This window comes from Gasterosteus aculeatus, chromosome 2 (assembly GCF_964276395.1).
Source record: "Gasterosteus aculeatus chromosome 2, fGasAcu3.hap1.1, whole genome shotgun sequence".
Classification (NCBI taxonomy): Eukaryota; Metazoa; Chordata; class Actinopteri; order Perciformes; family Gasterosteidae; genus Gasterosteus; species Gasterosteus aculeatus.
Window position 1 is genome coordinate 22,872,926 of NC_135689.1, and position 12,709 is coordinate 22,885,634.

General features: G+C 44.5%; 51 non-coding genes and 3 pseudogenes across 51 annotated transcripts; all 54 read left to right on the top strand.

Annotated features, from left to right (window-relative positions):
- The first annotated feature begins 25 nt into the window (after positions 1-25).
- On the top strand, positions 26-144 carry LOC144402273 (5S ribosomal RNA). Its single transcript, XR_013464209.1, has one exon. It is a non-coding gene; the product is annotated as a 5S ribosomal RNA (ribosomal RNA).
- A 116-nt stretch (positions 145-260) lies between these two features.
- On the top strand, positions 261-379 carry LOC144402275 (5S ribosomal RNA). The gene has a single exon (XR_013464211.1). It is a non-coding gene; the product is annotated as a 5S ribosomal RNA (ribosomal RNA).
- A 117-nt stretch (positions 380-496) lies between these two features.
- Positions 497-615, top strand: LOC144396581 (5S ribosomal RNA). Its single transcript, XR_013458727.1, has one exon. It is a non-coding gene; the product is annotated as a 5S ribosomal RNA (ribosomal RNA).
- A 116-nt stretch (positions 616-731) lies between these two features.
- On the top strand, positions 732-850 carry LOC144399492 (5S ribosomal RNA). The gene has a single exon (XR_013461638.1). It is a non-coding gene; the product is annotated as a 5S ribosomal RNA (ribosomal RNA).
- Positions 851-966: 116 nt separating this feature from the next.
- LOC144402276 (5S ribosomal RNA) lies at positions 967-1,085 on the top strand. Its single transcript, XR_013464212.1, has one exon. It is a non-coding gene; the product is annotated as a 5S ribosomal RNA (ribosomal RNA).
- Positions 1,086-1,202: 117 nt separating this feature from the next.
- LOC144396582 (5S ribosomal RNA) lies at positions 1,203-1,321 on the top strand. Its single transcript, XR_013458728.1, has one exon. It is a non-coding gene; the product is annotated as a 5S ribosomal RNA (ribosomal RNA).
- A 116-nt stretch (positions 1,322-1,437) lies between these two features.
- On the top strand, positions 1,438-1,556 carry LOC144399504 (5S ribosomal RNA). Its single transcript, XR_013461650.1, has one exon. It is a non-coding gene; the product is annotated as a 5S ribosomal RNA (ribosomal RNA).
- Positions 1,557-1,672: 116 nt separating this feature from the next.
- Positions 1,673-1,791, top strand: LOC144402277 (5S ribosomal RNA). The gene has a single exon (XR_013464213.1). It is a non-coding gene; the product is annotated as a 5S ribosomal RNA (ribosomal RNA).
- Positions 1,792-1,908: 117 nt separating this feature from the next.
- Positions 1,909-2,027, top strand: LOC144402278 (5S ribosomal RNA). Its single transcript, XR_013464214.1, has one exon. It is a non-coding gene; the product is annotated as a 5S ribosomal RNA (ribosomal RNA).
- Positions 2,028-2,144: 117 nt separating this feature from the next.
- On the top strand, positions 2,145-2,263 carry LOC144402279 (5S ribosomal RNA). Its single transcript, XR_013464215.1, has one exon. It is a non-coding gene; the product is annotated as a 5S ribosomal RNA (ribosomal RNA).
- Positions 2,264-2,380: 117 nt separating this feature from the next.
- LOC144402280 (5S ribosomal RNA) lies at positions 2,381-2,499 on the top strand. Its single transcript, XR_013464216.1, has one exon. It is a non-coding gene; the product is annotated as a 5S ribosomal RNA (ribosomal RNA).
- A 116-nt stretch (positions 2,500-2,615) lies between these two features.
- Positions 2,616-2,734, top strand: LOC144399515 (5S ribosomal RNA). The gene has a single exon (XR_013461661.1). It is a non-coding gene; the product is annotated as a 5S ribosomal RNA (ribosomal RNA).
- A 116-nt stretch (positions 2,735-2,850) lies between these two features.
- Positions 2,851-2,969, top strand: LOC144402281 (5S ribosomal RNA). The gene has a single exon (XR_013464217.1). It is a non-coding gene; the product is annotated as a 5S ribosomal RNA (ribosomal RNA).
- Positions 2,970-3,086: 117 nt separating this feature from the next.
- Positions 3,087-3,205, top strand: LOC144396583 (5S ribosomal RNA). Its single transcript, XR_013458729.1, has one exon. It is a non-coding gene; the product is annotated as a 5S ribosomal RNA (ribosomal RNA).
- A 116-nt stretch (positions 3,206-3,321) lies between these two features.
- LOC144399772 (5S ribosomal RNA) lies at positions 3,322-3,440 on the top strand. Its single transcript, XR_013461918.1, has one exon. It is a non-coding gene; the product is annotated as a 5S ribosomal RNA (ribosomal RNA).
- A 117-nt stretch (positions 3,441-3,557) lies between these two features.
- On the top strand, positions 3,558-3,676 carry LOC144397008 (5S ribosomal RNA). Its single transcript, XR_013459154.1, has one exon. It is a non-coding gene; the product is annotated as a 5S ribosomal RNA (ribosomal RNA).
- Positions 3,677-3,792: 116 nt separating this feature from the next.
- On the top strand, positions 3,793-3,911 carry LOC144402282 (5S ribosomal RNA). The gene has a single exon (XR_013464218.1). It is a non-coding gene; the product is annotated as a 5S ribosomal RNA (ribosomal RNA).
- A 117-nt stretch (positions 3,912-4,028) lies between these two features.
- Positions 4,029-4,147, top strand: LOC144398048 (5S ribosomal RNA). Its single transcript, XR_013460195.1, has one exon. It is a non-coding gene; the product is annotated as a 5S ribosomal RNA (ribosomal RNA).
- Positions 4,148-4,263: 116 nt separating this feature from the next.
- On the top strand, positions 4,264-4,382 carry LOC144390091 (5S ribosomal RNA). The gene has a single exon (XR_013454161.1). It is a non-coding gene; the product is annotated as a 5S ribosomal RNA (ribosomal RNA).
- A 117-nt stretch (positions 4,383-4,499) lies between these two features.
- Positions 4,500-4,618, top strand: LOC144400899 (5S ribosomal RNA). The gene has a single exon (XR_013462834.1). It is a non-coding gene; the product is annotated as a 5S ribosomal RNA (ribosomal RNA).
- Positions 4,619-4,735: 117 nt separating this feature from the next.
- On the top strand, positions 4,736-4,854 carry LOC144390092 (5S ribosomal RNA). The gene has a single exon (XR_013454162.1). It is a non-coding gene; the product is annotated as a 5S ribosomal RNA (ribosomal RNA).
- Positions 4,855-4,970: 116 nt separating this feature from the next.
- LOC144402283 (5S ribosomal RNA) lies at positions 4,971-5,089 on the top strand. The gene has a single exon (XR_013464219.1). It is a non-coding gene; the product is annotated as a 5S ribosomal RNA (ribosomal RNA).
- A 117-nt stretch (positions 5,090-5,206) lies between these two features.
- LOC144399988 (5S ribosomal RNA) lies at positions 5,207-5,315 on the top strand (annotated as a pseudogene).
- A 117-nt stretch (positions 5,316-5,432) lies between these two features.
- Positions 5,433-5,551, top strand: LOC144396584 (5S ribosomal RNA). The gene has a single exon (XR_013458730.1). It is a non-coding gene; the product is annotated as a 5S ribosomal RNA (ribosomal RNA).
- Positions 5,552-5,667: 116 nt separating this feature from the next.
- On the top strand, positions 5,668-5,786 carry LOC144399526 (5S ribosomal RNA). The gene has a single exon (XR_013461672.1). It is a non-coding gene; the product is annotated as a 5S ribosomal RNA (ribosomal RNA).
- A 116-nt stretch (positions 5,787-5,902) lies between these two features.
- Positions 5,903-6,021, top strand: LOC144402284 (5S ribosomal RNA). The gene has a single exon (XR_013464220.1). It is a non-coding gene; the product is annotated as a 5S ribosomal RNA (ribosomal RNA).
- Positions 6,022-6,138: 117 nt separating this feature from the next.
- Positions 6,139-6,257, top strand: LOC144402286 (5S ribosomal RNA). The gene has a single exon (XR_013464222.1). It is a non-coding gene; the product is annotated as a 5S ribosomal RNA (ribosomal RNA).
- Positions 6,258-6,374: 117 nt separating this feature from the next.
- Positions 6,375-6,493, top strand: LOC144402287 (5S ribosomal RNA). Its single transcript, XR_013464223.1, has one exon. It is a non-coding gene; the product is annotated as a 5S ribosomal RNA (ribosomal RNA).
- Positions 6,494-6,610: 117 nt separating this feature from the next.
- Positions 6,611-6,729, top strand: LOC144400900 (5S ribosomal RNA). Its single transcript, XR_013462835.1, has one exon. It is a non-coding gene; the product is annotated as a 5S ribosomal RNA (ribosomal RNA).
- A 117-nt stretch (positions 6,730-6,846) lies between these two features.
- On the top strand, positions 6,847-6,965 carry LOC144399246 (5S ribosomal RNA). The gene has a single exon (XR_013461391.1). It is a non-coding gene; the product is annotated as a 5S ribosomal RNA (ribosomal RNA).
- A 117-nt stretch (positions 6,966-7,082) lies between these two features.
- Positions 7,083-7,201, top strand: LOC144390095 (5S ribosomal RNA). Its single transcript, XR_013454165.1, has one exon. It is a non-coding gene; the product is annotated as a 5S ribosomal RNA (ribosomal RNA).
- Positions 7,202-7,317: 116 nt separating this feature from the next.
- On the top strand, positions 7,318-7,436 carry LOC144402288 (5S ribosomal RNA). The gene has a single exon (XR_013464224.1). It is a non-coding gene; the product is annotated as a 5S ribosomal RNA (ribosomal RNA).
- Positions 7,437-7,553: 117 nt separating this feature from the next.
- On the top strand, positions 7,554-7,662 carry LOC144399903 (5S ribosomal RNA; annotated as a pseudogene).
- Positions 7,663-7,778: 116 nt separating this feature from the next.
- On the top strand, positions 7,779-7,897 carry LOC144399537 (5S ribosomal RNA). Its single transcript, XR_013461683.1, has one exon. It is a non-coding gene; the product is annotated as a 5S ribosomal RNA (ribosomal RNA).
- Positions 7,898-8,013: 116 nt separating this feature from the next.
- Positions 8,014-8,132, top strand: LOC144399755 (5S ribosomal RNA). The gene has a single exon (XR_013461901.1). It is a non-coding gene; the product is annotated as a 5S ribosomal RNA (ribosomal RNA).
- Positions 8,133-8,248: 116 nt separating this feature from the next.
- Positions 8,249-8,367, top strand: LOC144397676 (5S ribosomal RNA). Its single transcript, XR_013459823.1, has one exon. It is a non-coding gene; the product is annotated as a 5S ribosomal RNA (ribosomal RNA).
- Positions 8,368-8,484: 117 nt separating this feature from the next.
- On the top strand, positions 8,485-8,603 carry LOC144396585 (5S ribosomal RNA). Its single transcript, XR_013458731.1, has one exon. It is a non-coding gene; the product is annotated as a 5S ribosomal RNA (ribosomal RNA).
- A 117-nt stretch (positions 8,604-8,720) lies between these two features.
- LOC144390096 (5S ribosomal RNA) lies at positions 8,721-8,839 on the top strand. Its single transcript, XR_013454166.1, has one exon. It is a non-coding gene; the product is annotated as a 5S ribosomal RNA (ribosomal RNA).
- A 116-nt stretch (positions 8,840-8,955) lies between these two features.
- On the top strand, positions 8,956-9,074 carry LOC144397085 (5S ribosomal RNA). The gene has a single exon (XR_013459230.1). It is a non-coding gene; the product is annotated as a 5S ribosomal RNA (ribosomal RNA).
- Positions 9,075-9,191: 117 nt separating this feature from the next.
- Positions 9,192-9,310, top strand: LOC144397677 (5S ribosomal RNA). Its single transcript, XR_013459824.1, has one exon. It is a non-coding gene; the product is annotated as a 5S ribosomal RNA (ribosomal RNA).
- Positions 9,311-9,427: 117 nt separating this feature from the next.
- LOC144396587 (5S ribosomal RNA) lies at positions 9,428-9,546 on the top strand. Its single transcript, XR_013458733.1, has one exon. It is a non-coding gene; the product is annotated as a 5S ribosomal RNA (ribosomal RNA).
- A 117-nt stretch (positions 9,547-9,663) lies between these two features.
- Positions 9,664-9,782, top strand: LOC144390097 (5S ribosomal RNA). The gene has a single exon (XR_013454168.1). It is a non-coding gene; the product is annotated as a 5S ribosomal RNA (ribosomal RNA).
- A 116-nt stretch (positions 9,783-9,898) lies between these two features.
- LOC144399548 (5S ribosomal RNA) lies at positions 9,899-10,017 on the top strand. The gene has a single exon (XR_013461694.1). It is a non-coding gene; the product is annotated as a 5S ribosomal RNA (ribosomal RNA).
- Positions 10,018-10,134: 117 nt separating this feature from the next.
- On the top strand, positions 10,135-10,243 carry LOC144399878 (5S ribosomal RNA; annotated as a pseudogene).
- A 116-nt stretch (positions 10,244-10,359) lies between these two features.
- Positions 10,360-10,478, top strand: LOC144398502 (5S ribosomal RNA). Its single transcript, XR_013460649.1, has one exon. It is a non-coding gene; the product is annotated as a 5S ribosomal RNA (ribosomal RNA).
- A 116-nt stretch (positions 10,479-10,594) lies between these two features.
- On the top strand, positions 10,595-10,713 carry LOC144402289 (5S ribosomal RNA). The gene has a single exon (XR_013464225.1). It is a non-coding gene; the product is annotated as a 5S ribosomal RNA (ribosomal RNA).
- Positions 10,714-10,829: 116 nt separating this feature from the next.
- On the top strand, positions 10,830-10,948 carry LOC144399583 (5S ribosomal RNA). Its single transcript, XR_013461729.1, has one exon. It is a non-coding gene; the product is annotated as a 5S ribosomal RNA (ribosomal RNA).
- A 117-nt stretch (positions 10,949-11,065) lies between these two features.
- Positions 11,066-11,184, top strand: LOC144402290 (5S ribosomal RNA). Its single transcript, XR_013464226.1, has one exon. It is a non-coding gene; the product is annotated as a 5S ribosomal RNA (ribosomal RNA).
- Positions 11,185-11,301: 117 nt separating this feature from the next.
- On the top strand, positions 11,302-11,420 carry LOC144402291 (5S ribosomal RNA). Its single transcript, XR_013464227.1, has one exon. It is a non-coding gene; the product is annotated as a 5S ribosomal RNA (ribosomal RNA).
- Positions 11,421-11,536: 116 nt separating this feature from the next.
- On the top strand, positions 11,537-11,655 carry LOC144402292 (5S ribosomal RNA). Its single transcript, XR_013464228.1, has one exon. It is a non-coding gene; the product is annotated as a 5S ribosomal RNA (ribosomal RNA).
- A 117-nt stretch (positions 11,656-11,772) lies between these two features.
- LOC144402293 (5S ribosomal RNA) lies at positions 11,773-11,891 on the top strand. Its single transcript, XR_013464229.1, has one exon. It is a non-coding gene; the product is annotated as a 5S ribosomal RNA (ribosomal RNA).
- Positions 11,892-12,008: 117 nt separating this feature from the next.
- On the top strand, positions 12,009-12,127 carry LOC144402294 (5S ribosomal RNA). Its single transcript, XR_013464230.1, has one exon. It is a non-coding gene; the product is annotated as a 5S ribosomal RNA (ribosomal RNA).
- Positions 12,128-12,243: 116 nt separating this feature from the next.
- On the top strand, positions 12,244-12,362 carry LOC144402295 (5S ribosomal RNA). Its single transcript, XR_013464231.1, has one exon. It is a non-coding gene; the product is annotated as a 5S ribosomal RNA (ribosomal RNA).
- A 117-nt stretch (positions 12,363-12,479) lies between these two features.
- On the top strand, positions 12,480-12,598 carry LOC144402297 (5S ribosomal RNA). Its single transcript, XR_013464233.1, has one exon. It is a non-coding gene; the product is annotated as a 5S ribosomal RNA (ribosomal RNA).
- Positions 12,599-12,709: the final 111 nt, after the last annotated feature.

Here is a 12,709-nt window from a genome sequence, read left to right on the forward strand (position 1 = left end):
AAGATTAGGAAGAGGACATACAGTTGCTTACGGCCATACCTCTCTGGCTCCGCCTGATCTCGTCTGATCTCAGAAGCTAAGCAGAGTAGGGCCTGGTTAGTACTTGGATGGAAGACCGCCTGGGAATCCCAGGTGCCGTAAGCTTTTTCAATTCTATTTGTAAAAGACACAGAGAAGGCCTTAGAAAGTGACTCCATTTAATTGTCAAAACTACAAAACCTTTGACACATTTTAAAAGATTAGGTAGAGGACATGCAGTTGCTTACGGCCATACCTCTCTGGCTCCGCCTGATCTCGTCTGATCTCAGAAGCTAAGCAGAGTAGGGCCTGGTTAGTACTTGGATGGAAGACCGCCTGGGAATCCCAGGTGCCGTAAGCTTTTTCATTTCTCTCTCTGGAAGAAATTGAGAAGGCATTAGAAAGTGAATCCTTTTTCATTATCAAAACTCCAAAACCTTTGACACATTTTAAAATATTAGGAAGAGGACATACAGTTGCTTACGGCCATACCTCTCTGGCTCCGCCTGATCTCGTCTGATCTCAGAAGCTAAGCAGAGTAGGGCCTGGTTAGTACTTGGATGGAAGACCGCCTGGGAATCCCAGGTGCTGTAAGCTTTTTCATTTCGATCTGTAAAAGACACAGAGAAGGCCTTAGAAAGTGACTCCATTTCATTGTCAAAACTACAAAACCTTTGACACATTTTAAAAGATTAGGAAGAGGACATACAGTTGCTTACGGCCATACCTCTCTGGCTCCGCCTGATCTCGTCAGATCTCAGAAGCTAAGCAGAGTAGGGCCTGGTTAGTACTTGGATGGAAGACCGCCTGGGAATCCCAGGTGCCGTAAGCTTTTTCATTTCGATCTGTAAAAGACACAGAGAAGGCCTTAGAAAGTGACTCCATTTCATTGTCAAAACTACAAAACCTTTGACACATTTTAAAAGATTAGGTAGAGGACATACAGTTGCTTACGGCCATACCTCTCTGGCTCCGCCTGATCTCGTCTGATCTCAGAAGCTAAGCAGAGTAGGGCCTGGTTAGTACTTGGATGGAAGACCGCCTGGGAATCCCAGGTGCCGTAAGCTTTTTCATTTCTCTCTCTGGAAGAAATCGAGAAGGCCTTAGAAAGAGACTCCTTTTTCATTATCAAAACTCCAAAACCTTTGACACATTTTAAAAGATTAGGAAGAGGACATACAGTTGCTTACGGCCATACCTCTCTGGCTCCGCCTGATCTCGTCTGATCTCAGAAGCTAAGCAGAGTAGGGCCTGGTTAGTACTTGGATGGAAGACCGCCTGGGAATCCCAGGTGCTGTAAGCTTTTTCATTTCGATCTGTAAAAGACACAGAGAAGGCCTTAGAAAGTGACTCCATTTCATTGTCAAAACTACAAAACCTTTGACACATTTTAAAAGATTAGGAAGAGGACATACAGTTGCTTACGGCCATACCTCTCTGGCTCCGCCTGATCTCGTCAGATCTCAGAAGCTAAGCAGAGTAGGGCCTGGTTAGTACTTGGATGGAAGACCGCCTGGGAATCCCAGGTGCCGTAAGCTTTTTCATTTCGATCTGTAAAAGACACAGAGAAGGCCTTAGAAAGTGACTCCATTTCATTGTCAAAACTACAAAACCTTTGACACATTTTAAAAGATTAGGTAGAGGACATACAGTTGCTTACGGCCATACCTCTCTGGCTCCGCCTGATCTCGTCTGATCTCAGAAGCTAAGCAGAGTAGGGCCTGGTTAGTACTTGGATGGAAGACCGCCTGGGAATCCCAGGTGCCGTAAGCTTTTTCATTTCTCTCTCTGGAAGAAATCGAGAAGGCATTAGAAAGTGACTCCTTTTTCATTATCAAAACTCCAAAACCTTTGACACATTTTAAAAGATTAGGAAGAGGACATACAGTTGCTTACGGCCATACCTCTCTGGCTCCGCCTGATCTCGTCTGATCTCAGAAGCTAAGCAGAGTAGGGCCTGGTTAGTACTTGGATGGAAGACCGCCTGGGAATCCCAGGTGCCGTAAGCTTTTTCATTTCTCTCTCTGGAAGAAATCGAGAAGGCATTAGAAAGTGACTCCTTTTTCATTATCAAAACTCCAAAACCTTTGACACATTTTAAAAGATTAGGAAGAGGACATACAGTTGCTTACGGCCATACCTCTCTGGCTCCGCCTGATCTCGTCTGATCTCAGAAGCTAAGCAGAGTAGGGCCTGGTTAGTACTTGGATGGAAGACCGCCTGGGAATCCCAGGTGCCGTAAGCTTTTTCATTTCTCTCTCTGGAAGAAATCGAGAAGGCATTAGAAAGTGACTCCTTTTTCATTATCAAAACTCCAAAACCTTTGACACATTTTAAAAGATTAGGAAGAGGACATACAGTTGCTTACGGCCATACCTCTCTGGCTCCGCCTGATCTCGTCTGATCTCAGAAGCTAAGCAGAGTAGGGCCTGGTTAGTACTTGGATGGAAGACCGCCTGGGAATCCCAGGTGCCGTAAGCTTTTTCAATTCTATTTGTAAAAGACACAGAGAAGGCCTTAGAAAGTGACTCCATTTCATTGTCAAAACTACAAAACCTTTGACACATTTTAAAAGATTAGGAAGAGGACATACAGTTGCTTACGGCCATACCTCTCTGGCTCCGCCTGATCTCGTCAGATCTCAGAAGCTAAGCAGAGTAGGGCCTGGTTAGTACTTGGATGGAAGACCGCCTGGGAATCCCAGGTGCCGTAAGCTTTTTCATTTCGATCTGTAAAAGACACAGAGAAGGCCTTAGAAAGTGACTCCATTTCATTGTCAAAACTACAAAACCTTTGACACATTTTAAAAGATTAGGTAGAGGACATACAGTTGCTTACGGCCATACCTCTCTGGCTCCGCCTGATCTCGTCTGATCTCAGAAGCTAAGCAGAGTAGGGCCTGGTTAGTACTTGGATGGAAGACCGCCTGGGAATCCCAGGTGCCGTAAGCTTTTTCATTTCTCTCTCTGGAAGAAATCGAGAAGGCCTTAGAAAGAGACTCCTTTTTCATTATCAAAACTCCAAAACCTTTGACACATTTTAAAAGATTAGGAAGAGGACATACAGTTGCTTACGGCCATACCTCTCTGGCTCCGCCTGATCTCGTCTGATCTCAGAAGCTAAGCAGAGTAGGGCCTGGTTAGTACTTGGATGGAAGACCGCCTGGGAATCCCAGGTGCTGTAAGCTTTTTCATTTCGATCTGTAAAAGACACAGAGAAGGCCTTAGAAAGTGACTCCATTTCATTGTCAAAACTACAAAACCTTTGACACATTTTAAAAGATTAGGAAGAGGACATACAGTTGCTTACAACCATACCTCTCTGGCTCCGCCTGATCTCGTCAGATCTCAGAAGCTAAGCAGAGTAGGGCCTGGTTAGTACTTGGATGGAAGACTGCCTGGGAATCCCAGGTGCCGTAAGCTTTTTCATTTCTCTCTCTGGAAGAAATCGAGAATGCCTTAGAAAGTGACTCCTTTTTCATTATCAAAACTCCAAAACCTTTGACACATTTTAAAATATTAGGAAGAGGACATACAGTTGCTTACGGCCATACCTCTCTGGCTTCGCCTGATCTCGTCTGATCTCAGAAGCTAAGCAGAGTAGGGCCTGGTTAGTACTTGGATGGAAGACCGCTTGGGAATCCCAGGTGCTGTAAGCTTTTTTATTTCGATCTGTAAAAGACACAAAGAAGAACTTAGAAAGTGACTCCATTTCATTGTCAAAACTCCAAAACCTTTGACACATTTTAAAAGATTAGGTAGAGGACATAAGGTTGCTTACGGCCATACCTCTCTGGCTCCGCCTGATCTCGTCTGATCTCAGAAGCTAAGCAGAGTAGGGCCTGGTTAGTACTTGGATGGAAGACCGCCTGGGAATCCCAGGTGCCGTAAGCTTTTTCATTTCTCTCTCTGGAAGAAATCGAGAAGGCATTAGAAAGTGACTCCTTTTTCATTATCAAAACTCCAAAACCTTAGACACATTTTAAAAGATTAGGAAGAGGACATACAGTTGCTTACGGCCATACCTCTCTGGCTCTGCCTGATCTCGTCTGATCTCAGAAGCTAAGCAGAGTAGGGCCTGGTTAGTACTTGGATGGAAGACCGCCTGGGAATCCCAGGTGCTGTAAGCTTTTTCATTTCGATCTGTAAAAGACACAGAGAAGGCCTTAGAAAGTGACTCCATTTCATTGTCAAAACTACAAAACCTTTGACACATTTTAAAAGATTAGGAAGAGGACATACAGTTGCTTACGGCCATACCTCTCTGGCTCCGCCTGATCTCGTCAGATCTCAGAAGCTAAGCAGAGTAGGGCCTGGTTAGTACTTGGATGGAAGACCGCCTGGGAATCCCAGGTGCTGTAAGCTTTTTCATTTCTCTCTCTGGAAGAAATCGAGAAGGCATTAGAAAGTGACTCCTTTTTCATTATCTAAACTCCAAAACCTTTGACACATTTTAAAATATTAGGAAGAGGACATACAGTTGCTTACGGCCATACCTCTCTGGCTTCGCCTGATCTCGTCTGATCTCAGAAGCTAAGCAGAGTAGGGCCTGGTTAGTACTTGGATGGAAGACCGCCTGGGAATCCCAGGTGCCGTAAGCTTTTTCATTTCTCTCTCTGGAAGAAATCGAGAAGGCATTAGAAAGTGACTCCTTTTTCATTATCAAAACTCCAAAACCTTTGACACATTTTAAAAGATTAGGTAGAGGACATACAGTTGCTTACGGCCATACCTCTCTGGCTCCGCCTGATCTCGTCAGATCTCAGAAGCTAAGCAGAGTAGGGCCTGGTTAGTACTTGGATGGAAGACCGCCTGGGAATCCCAGGTGCTGTAAGCTTTTTCATTTCGATCTGTAAAAGACACAGAGAAGGCCTTAGAAAGTGACTCCATTTCATTGTCAAAACTACAAAACCTTTGACACATTTTAAAAGATTAGGTAGAGGACATACAGTTGCTTACGGCCATACCTCTCTGGCTCCGCCTGATCTCGTCTGATCTCAGAAGCTAAGCAGAGTAGGGCCTGGTTAGTACTTGGATGGAAGACCGCCTGGGAATCCCAGGTGCCGTAAGCTTTTTCATTTCTCTCTCTGGAAGAAATCGAGAAGGCATTAGAAAGTGACTCCTTTTTCATTATCAAAACTCCAAAACCTTTGACACATTTTAAAAGATTAGGAAGAGGACATACAGTTGCTTACAGCCATACCTCTCTGGCTCCGTCTGATCTCAGAAGCTAAGCAGAGTAGGGCCTGGTTAGTACTTGGATGGAAGACCGCCTGGGAATCCCAGGTGCCGTAAGCTTTTTCAATTCTCTCTCTGGAAGAAATTGAGAAGGCATTAGAAAGTGAATCCTTTTTCATTATCAAAACTCCAAAACCTTTGACACATTTTAAAATATTAGGAAGAGGACATACAGTTGCTTACGGCCATACCTCTCTGGCTCCGCCTGATCTCGTCTGATCTCAGAAGCTAAGCAGAGTAGGGCCTGGTTAGTACTTGGATGGAAGACCGCCTGGGAATCCCAGGTGCTGTAAGCTTTTTCATTTCGATCTGTAAAAGACACAGAGAAGGCCTTAGAAAGTGACTCCATTTCATTGTCAAAACTACAAAACCTTTGACACATTTTAAAAGATTAGGAAGAGGACATACAGTTGCTTACGGCCATACCTCTCTGGCTCCGCCTGATCTCGTCAGATCTCAGAAGCTAAGCAGAGTAGGGCCTGGTTAGTACTTGGATGGAAGACCGCCTGGGAATCCCAGGTGCCGTAAGCTTTTTCATTTCGATCTGTAAAAGACACAGAGAAGGCCTTAGAAAGTGACTCCATTTCATTGTCAAAACTACAAAACCTTTGACACATTTTAAAAGATTAGGTAGAGGACATACAGTTGCTTACGGCCATACCTCTCTGGCTCCGCCTGATCTCGTCTGATCTCAGAAGCTAAGCAGAGTAGGGCCTGGTTAGTACTTGGATGGAAGACCGCCTGGGAATCCCAGGTGCCGTAAGCTTTTTCATTTCTCTCTCTGGAAGAAATCGAGAAGGCATTAGAAAGTGACTCCTTTTTCATTATCAAAACTCCAAAACCTTTGACACATTTTAAAAGATTAGGAAGAGGACATACAGTTGCTTACGGCCATACCTCTCTGGCTCCGCCTGATCTCGTCTGATCTCAGAAGCTAAGCAGAGTAGGGCCTGGTTAGTACTTGGATGGAAGACCGCCTGGGAATCCCAGGTGCCGTAAGCTTTTTCATTTCTCTCTCTGGAAGAAATCGAGAAGGCATTAGAAAGTGACTCCTTTTTCATTATCAAAACTCCAAAACCTTTGACACATTTTAAAAGATTAGGAAGAGGACATACAGTTGCTTACGGCCATACCTCTCTGGCTCCGCCTGATCTCGTCTGATCTCAGAAGCTAAGCAGAGTAGGGCCTGGTTAGTACTTGGATGGAAGACCGCCTGGGAATCCCAGGTGCCGTAAGCTTTTTCATTTCTCTCTCTGGAAGAAATCGAGAAGGCATTAGAAAGTGACTCCTTTTTCATTATCTAAACTCCAAAACCTTTGACACATTTTAAAATATTAGGAAGAGGACATACAGTTGCTTACGGCCATACCTCTCTGGCTTCGCCTGATCTCGTCTGATCTCAGAAGCTAAGCAGAGTAGGGCCTGGTTAGTACTTGGATGGAAGACCGCCTGGGAATCCCAGGTGCCGTAAGCTTTTTCATTTCTCTCTCTGGAAGAAATCGAGAAGGCATTAGAAAGTGACTCCTTTTTCATTATCAAAACTCCAAAACCTTTGACACATTTTAAAAGATTAGGAAGAGGACATACAGTTGCTTACGGCCATACCTCTCTGGCTCGGCCTGATCTCGTCTGATCTCAGAAGCTAAGCAGAGTAGGGCCTGGTTAGTACTTGGATGGAAGACCGCCTGGGAATCCCAGGTGCTGTAAGCTTTTTCATTTCGATCTGTAAAAGACACAGAGAAGGCCTTAGAAAGTGACTCCTTTTTCATTATCAAAACTCCAAAACCTTTGACACATTTTAAAAGATTAGGTAGAGGACATACAGTTGCTTACGGCCATACCTCTCTGGCTCCGCCTGATCTCGTCAGATCTCAGAAGCTAAGCAGAGTAGGGCCTGGTTAGTACTTGGATGGAAGACCGCCTGGGAATCCCAGGTGCTGTAAGCTTTTTCATTTCGATCTGTAAAAGACACAGAGAAGGCCTTAGAAAGTGACTCCATTTCATTGTCAAAACTACAAAACCTTTGACACATTTTAAAAGATTAGGTAGAGGACATACAGTTGCTTACGGCCATACCTCTCTGGCTCCGCCTGATCTCGTCTGATCTCAGAAGCTAAGCAGAGTAGGGCCTGGTTAGTACTTGGATGGAAGACCGCCTGGGAATCCCAGGTGCCGTAAGCTTTTTCATTTCTCTCTCTGGAAGAAATCGAGAAGGCATTAGAAAGTGACTCCTTTTTCATTATCAAAACTCCAAAACCTTTGACACATTTTAAAAGATTAGGAAGAGGACATACAGTTGCTTACAGCCATACCTCTCTGGCTCCGTCTGATCTCAGAAGCTAAGCAGAGTAGGGCCTGGTTAGTACTTGGATGGAAGACCGCCTGGGAATCCCAGGTGCTGTAAGCTTTTTCATTTCGATCTGTAAAAGACACAGAGAAGGCCTTAGAAAGTGACTCCATTTCATTGTCAAAACTACAAAACCTTTGACACATTTTAAAAGATTAGGAAGAGGACATACAGTTGCTTACGGCCATACCTCTCTGGCTCCGCCTGATCTCGTCAGATCTCAGAAGCTAAGCAGAGTAGGGCCTGGTTAGTACTTGGATGGAAGACCGCCTGGGAATCCCAGGTGCCGTAAGCTTTTTCATTTCTATCTGTAAAAGACACAGAGAAGGCCTTAGAAAGTGACTCCATTTCATTGTCAAAACTACAAAACCTTTGACACATTTTAAAAGATTAGGTAGAGGACATACAGTTGCTTACGGCCATACCTCTCTGGCTCCGCCTGATCTCGTCTGATCTCAGAAGCTAAGCAGAGTAGGGCCTGGTTAGTACTTGGATGGAAGAACGCCTGGGAATCCCAGGTGCTGTAAACTTTTTCATTTCGATCTGTAAAAGACACAGAGAAGGCCTTAGAAAGTGACTCCATTTCATTGTCAAAACTACAAAACCTTTGACACATTTTAAAAGATTAGGAAGAGGACATACAGTTTCTTACGGCCATACCTCTCTGGCTCCGCCTGATCTCGTCTGATCTCAGAAGCTAAGCAGAGTAGGGCCTGGTTAGTACTTGGATGGAAGACCGCCTGGGAATCCCAGGTGCCGTAAGCTTTTTCATTTCTCTCTCTGGAAGAAATCGAGAAGGCATTAGAAAGTGACTCCTTTTTCATTATCAAAACTCCAAAACCTTTGACACATTTTAAAAGATTAGGAAGAGGACATACAGTTGCTTACGGCCATACCTCTCTGGCTCCGCCTGATCTCGTCTGATCTCAGAAGCTAAGCAGAGTAGGGCCTGGTTAGTACTTGGATGGAAGACCGCCTGGGAATCCCAGGTGCTGTAAGCTTTTTCATTTCGATCTGTAAAAGACACAGAGAAGGCCTTAGAAAGTGACTCCTTTTTCATTATCAAAACTCCAAAACCTTTGACACATTTTAAAAGATTAGGTAGAGGACATGCAGTTGCTTACGGCCATACCTCTCTGGCTCCGCCTGATCTCGTCAGATCTCAGAAGCTAAGCAGAGTAGGGCCTGGTTAGTACTTGGATGGAAGACCGCCTGGGAATCCCAGGTGCTGTAAGCTTTTTCATTTCGATCTGTAAAAGACACAGAGAAGGCCTTAGAAAGTGACTCCATTTCATTGTCAAAACTACAAAACCTTTGACACATTTTAAAAGATTAGGAAGAGGACATACAGTTGCTTACGGCCATACCTCTCTGGCTCTGCCTGATCTCGTCAGATCTCAGAAGCTAAGCAGAGTAGGGCCTGGTTAGTACTTGGATGGAAGACCGCCTGGGAATCCCAGGTGCCGTAAGCTTTTTCATTTCTCTCTCTGGAAGAAATCGAGAAGGCCTTAGAAAGTGACTCCTTTTTCATTATCAAAACTCCAAAACCTTTGACACATTTTAAAAGATTAGGAAGAGGACATACAGTTTCTTACGGCCATACCTCTCTGGCTCCGCCTGATCTCGTCTGATCTCAGAAGCTAAGCAGAGTAGGGCCTGGTTAGTACTTGGATGGAAGACCGCCTGGGAATCCCAGGTGCCGTAAGCTTTTTCATTTCTCTCTCTGGAAGAAATCGAGAAGGCATTAGAAAGTGACTCCTTTTTCATTATCAAAACTCCAAAACCTTTGACACATTTTAAAAGATTAGGAAGAGGACATACAGTTGCTTACGGCCATACCTCTCTGGCTCCGCCTGATCTCGTCTGATCTCAGAAGCTAAGCAGAGTAGGGCCTGGTTAGTACTTGGATGGAAGACCGCCTGGGAATCCCAGGTGCTGTAAGCTTTTTCATTTCGATCTGTAAAAGACACAGAGAAGGCCTTAGAAAGTGACTCCTTTTTCATTATCAAAACTCCAAAACCTTTGACACATTTTAAAAGATTAGGTAGAGGACATGCAGTTGCTTACGGCCATACCTCTCTGGCTCCGCCTGATCTCGTCAGATCTCAGAAGCTAAGCAGAGTAGGGCCTGGTTAGTACTTGGATGGAAGACCGCCTGGGAATCCCAGGTGCTGTAAGCTTTTTCATTTCGATCTGTAAAAGACACAGAGAAGGCCTTAGAAAGTGACTCCATTTCATTGTCAAAACTACAAAACCTTTGACACATTTTAAAAGATTAGGAAGAGGACATACAGTTGCTTACGGCCATACCTCTCTGGCTCCGCCTGATCTCGTCAGATCTCAGAAGCTAAGCAGAGTAGGGCCTGGTTAGTACTTGGATGGAAGACCGCCTGGGAATCCCAGGTGCCGTAAGCTTTTTCATTTCTCTCTCTGGAAGAAATCGAGAAGGCCTTAGAAAGTGACTCCTTTTTCATTATCAAAACTCCAAAACCTTTGACACATTTTAAAAGATTAGGAAGAGGACATACAGTTGCTTACGGCCATACCTCTCTGGCTCCGTCTGATCTCAGAAGCTAAGCAGAGTAGGGCCTGGTTAGTACTTGGATGGAAGACCGCCTGGGAATCCCAGGTGCTGTAAGCTTTTTCATTTCGATCTGTAAAAGACACAGAGAAGGCCTTAGAAAGTGACTCCATTTCATTGTCAAAACTACAAAACCTTTGACACATTTTAAAAGATTAGGAAGAGGACATACAGTTGCTTACGGCCATACCTCTCTGGCTCCGCCTGATCTCGTCAGATCTCAGAAGCTAAGCAGAGTAGGGCCTGGTTAGTACTTGGATGGAAGACCGCCTGGGAATCCCAGGTGCTGTACGCTTTTTCATTTCGATCTGTAAAAGACACAGAGAAGGCCTTAGAAAGTGACTCCATTTCATTGTCAAAACTACAAAACCTTTGACACATTTTAAAAGATTAGGTAGAGGACATACAGTTGCTTACGGCCATACCTCTCTGGCTCCGCCTGATCTCGTCTGATCTCAGAAGCTAAGCAGAGTAGGGCCTGGTTAGTACTTGGATGGAAGACCGCCTGGGAATCCCAGGTGCCGTAAGCTTTTTCATTTCTATCTGTAAAAGACACAGAGAAGGCCTTAGAAAGTGACTCCATTTCATTGTCAAAACTACAAAACCTTTGACACGTTTTAAAAGATTAGGAAGAGGACATACAGTTGCTTACGGCCGTACCTCTCTGGCTCCGCCTGATCTCGTCTGATCTCAGAAGCTAAGCAGAGTAGGGCCTGGTTAGTACTTGGATGGAAGACCGCCTGGGAATCCCATGTGCCGTAAGCTTTTTCATTTCTCTCTCTGGAAGAAATTGAGAAGGCATTAGAAAGTGAATCCTTTTTCATTATCAAAACTCAAAAACCTTTGACACATTTTAAAATATTAGGAAGAGGACATACAGTTGCTTACGGCCATACCTCTCTGGCTCCGCCTGATCTCGTCTGATCTCAGAAGCTAAGCAGAGTAGGGCCTGGTTAGTACTTGGATGGAAGACCGCCTGGGAATCCCAGGTGCCGTAAGCTTTTTCATTTCTCTCTCTGGAAGAAATTGAGAAGGCATTAGAAAGTGACTCCTTTTTCATTATCAAAACTCCAAAACCTTTGACACATTTTAAAAGATTAGGAAGAGGACATACAGTTGCTTACGGCCATACCTCTCTGGCTCCGCCTGATCTCGTCTGATCTCAGAAGCTAAGCAGAGTAGGGCCTGGTTAGTACTTGGATGGAAGACCGCCTGGGAATCCCAGGTGCCGTAAGCTTTTTCATTTCTATCTGTAAAAGACACAGAGAAGGCCTTAGAAAGTGACTCCATTTCATTGTCAAAACTACAAAACCTTTGACACATTTTAAAATATTAGGAAGAGGACATATAGTTGCTTACGGCCATACCTCTCTGGCTCCGCCTGATCTCGTCTGATCTCAGAAGCTAAGCAGAGTAGGGCCTGGTTAGTACTTGGATGGAAGACCGCCTGGGAATCCCAGGTGCCGTAAGCTTTTTCATTTCTCTCTCTGGAAGAAATTGAGAAGGCATTAGAAAGTGAATCCTTTTTCATTATCAAAACTCCAAAACCTTTGACACATTTTAAAAGATTAGGAAGAGGACATACAGTTGCTTACGGCCATACCTCTCTGGCTCCGCCTGATCTCGTCTGATCTCAGAAGCTAAGCAGAGTAGGGCCTGGTTAGTACTTGGATGGAAGACCGCCTGGGAATCCCAGGTGCCGTAAGCTTTTTCATTTCTCTCTCTGGAAGAAATCGAGAAGGCATTAGAAAGTGACTCCTTTTTCATTATCAAAACTCCAAAACCTTTGACACATTTTAAAAGATTAGGAAGAGGACATACAGTTGCTTACGGCCATACCTCTCTGGCTCCGCCTGATCTCGTCTGATCTCAGAAGCTAAGCAGAGTAGGGCCTGGTTAGTACTTGGATGGAAGACCGCCTGGGAATCCCAGGTGCCGTAAGCTTTTTCATTTCTATCTGTAAAAGACACAGAGAAGGCCTTAGAAAGTGACTCCATTTAATTGTCAAAACTACAAAACCTTTGACACATTTTAAAAGATTAGGTAGAGGACATACAGTTGCTTACGGCCATACCTCTCTGGCTCCGCCTGATCTCGTCTGATCTCAGAAGCTAAGCAGAGTAGGGCCTGGTTAGTACTTGGATGGAAGACCGCCTGGGAATCCCAGGTGCCGTAAGCTTTTTCATTTCTCTCTCTGGAAGAAATTGAGAAGGCATTAGAAAGTGAATCCTTTTTCATTATCAAAACTCCAAAACCTTTGACACATTTTAAAAGATTAGAAAGAGGACATACAGTTGCTTACGGCCATACCTCTCTGGCTCCGCCTGATCTCGTCTGATCTCAGAAGCTAAGCAGAGTAGGGCCTGGTTAGTACTTGGATGGAAGACCGCCTGGGAATCCCAGGTGCCGTAAGCTTTTTCATTTCTCTCTCTGGAAGAAATCGAGAAGGCATTAGAAAGTGACTCCTTTTTCATTATCAAAACTCCAAAACCTTTGACACATTTTAAAAGATTAGGAAGAGGACAT